The sequence below is a fragment of the Hyperoodon ampullatus genome, assembly GCF_949752795.1.
Source record: "Hyperoodon ampullatus genome assembly, chromosome: 1".
In the NCBI taxonomy this organism is placed as follows: Eukaryota; Metazoa; Chordata; class Mammalia; order Artiodactyla; family Ziphiidae; genus Hyperoodon; species Hyperoodon ampullatus.
The window spans coordinates 197,041,192-197,043,805 of NC_136914.1; the positions used below are offsets into that span (position 1 = coordinate 197,041,192).

At 47.6% G+C, this 2,614-nt stretch overlaps 1 long non-coding RNA gene across 1 annotated transcript; it reads right to left on the reverse strand.

Annotated features, from left to right (window-relative positions):
- Nucleotides 1–1,430: 1,430 nt before the first annotated feature.
- On the reverse strand, nucleotides 1,431–2,215 carry LOC307063362. The gene is made up of 2 exons (XR_013811242.1): nucleotides 2,122–2,215; nucleotides 1,431–1,673 (listed from the first exon to the last, which is right to left on the reverse strand). It is a non-coding gene; the product is annotated as an uncharacterized lncRNA (long non-coding RNA).
- Between the last annotated feature and the right edge of the window lie 399 nt (nucleotides 2,216–2,614).

The window sequence follows — 2,614 nt, forward strand, 5'->3', positions numbered from 1 at the left end:
TGAGCCTCTAAAAGGGATTGCTCATCAGGGGACCAGAAGTGATCGGATTTATGGGGCTGGAAGAACGGTTCTTGGGTCCCACAGTTTTTCTGGTGGGTATCAAGGTAACAAGTTTCTTGGCCAGTGTCCTTGTCCCCACGGTGAGCCACAGCCACCCCCCACCTCTGCAGGAGACCCTCCAACACTAGCAGGTAGTCCTTTAAGATCAAACACATCCTAAAAGATCTACATTGTTGCTGGTTTCCAATTCCGCGGGCTCGGCCGGCTGGGGCTGGGTGCCAGCGGCGGGTAGTGGCAGGCGCCCGCTGAGCAACAGGAGCCCAGAGGAAGAGGGAGCGGCAGCAGCCCCGGAGAGGACGCCGCGGGAGAGAGGCCGGGAGCGAGGAAGGGTCCCTGAAGCCTGCCCCCTACCCGGCGCCAGACTCTGCGGGTGCACTGGGTGAGCATGGTCGGCGGGCAAGGTTGCAACCGTGTGGATGAAAGGCTCTTGGTGCTCCAGCCAGGAGTCAGTGCTGTGCCTCCGAGGTGGGAGAGCCAACTTCAGGACACTGGTCCACAAGAGACCTCCCAGCTCCACGTAATATCAAACGGCGAAAATCTCCCAGAGATCTCCACCTCAATGCCAAGACCCAGCTTCACTCAATGACCAGCAAGCTACAGTGCTGGACACCCTATGCCAAACAACTAGCAAGACAGGAACACAACCCCATCTATTAGCAGAGAGGCTGCCTACAATCATAATAAGGCCACGACACCCCAAAACACACCACCAGACGTGGAGCTGCCCGCCAGAAAGACAAGATCCAGCCTCATCCACCAGAACACAGGCACTAGTCCCCTCCACCAGGAAGCCTACACAACCCACTGAACCAACCTTAGCCACTGGGGACAGACACCAAAAACAACGGGAACTACGAACCTGCAGCCTGCAAAAAGGAGACCTCAAACACAGTAAGAGAAGCAAAATGAGAAGACAGAAAAACACACAGCAGATGAAGGAGCAAGATAAAAACCCACCAGACCTAACAAATGAAGAGGAAATAGGCAGTCTACCTGAAAAAGAATTTAGAATAATGATAGTAAAGATGATCCCAAATCTTGGAAATAGAATAGAGAAAATGCAAGAAACATTTAACAAGGACCTAGAAGAACTAAAGATAAAACAAGCAATGATGAACAACGCAATAAATGAGATTAAAAATACTCTAGAAGGGATCAATAGCAGAATAACTGAGGCAGAAGAACGGATAAGTGACCTGGAAGATAAAATAGTGGAAATAACTACTGCAGAGCAGAATAAAGGTAACAAGTTTCTTGTTATCTTGCTTCAAAATTGCAAAAAGTAAATAGCTTTTTTTTTTGGCTTGCAGCCAAGATATACTTTTCAAGGGGAAAAATGGATTTCTGTAACAAAGGGAGAGGGAAAGAGCTGAAGAGAGATATCTGAACATACATTGTTTCAAGATACAAAAAAATGCAACCCGGGGAAACTTTAGGGGAATGAGCTGTTGGACTTCTCGGCCAGTCTGTCCTTTCAATGAAAAAGACATAGGGTTTGAGGTTCCTTCCGAAACGGGGCAGGCTAATTTAGCCCCTCCCACGAGCCCGAGGGTCTGTTATATCTCTGTTCCTTGAGTACCTCTCTCACTGAGACCGACCACAGCAAGCAGAGGCTGAAAAATAAAGAGCAAAGAGGAAGAAAACAAAAGCTGCCAATTATGGAAGATAGAAGGGGTAAGAGCAAAATTGATTTGATCTGAATCCTTAAGAACAAACAAACAAAAAAAAAAAAAAAAAAAAAGGAAAAAAGAAAACCAAAAGCCCGGACCAAAAGCAAGTACTTGAAAGAGCAAGAGGCAAAAAAGCCCTAAATACACTTTCCCACCCTCTCCTTCTGAGAGGAGGCAGAGAAAAAACTTTGGGAAACATTTTAGGAAGCCAAGCTCCGGGGTTAGAGTCAAGGGTGGCTCCTGAGCAAGCTGGAGCAGCTCATGAATATTCATTAGCAATTGGTATTCAGATCTGGTTTTTTTAGAGGCAAAAGGCTTCTTCCGTCCCCTCGCAGTTTAGGAGGCAGCTGCCTCATTTACAGTCCAGAGTCGTCTTGCTTCGGGTCAGTACCTCAGTGAGTTTGCTTGAAGATGCTGGGCTCTGTGTGTAGATTTGCCTTGTTCTCGAATTTCCTGTGTGCTTTCCTGTTGTGAAATTAGCAAAGGCTTCTCTGCCTGGAATTAGACAGAGAAGTTAATGTGGCAAGAGCCTGTCACAACAGGACCCGAGAGTATGTCTTGCAAAAGACTAAACTTTTCTTGGGAGGTGTGGGGGAGTGTGCATGGGTGTGGGGAGGGAGGGAAGGGGTATAGGTACGAAGAACAGTTTTATCTTAAAAAAGCAAGGCTTATCGGATGGACTATATTTAGATTTTGTCTAAAAACTGCGAGAGCAGCCTGGTTTGTGCAGATGGTGTGTGGTCTCTGTCTTTTACCTCTTTTGGGCATTTTCTGCCAGGACAGAGAGCCAGCTGCTTGCCAGCCCGTGGGAGCCAGGAAGAATGTCTGCAGCATTGTGGTTGTGTAGGGTTGCAAACCTTCATCAGCTCTGGTCTCTAATATCC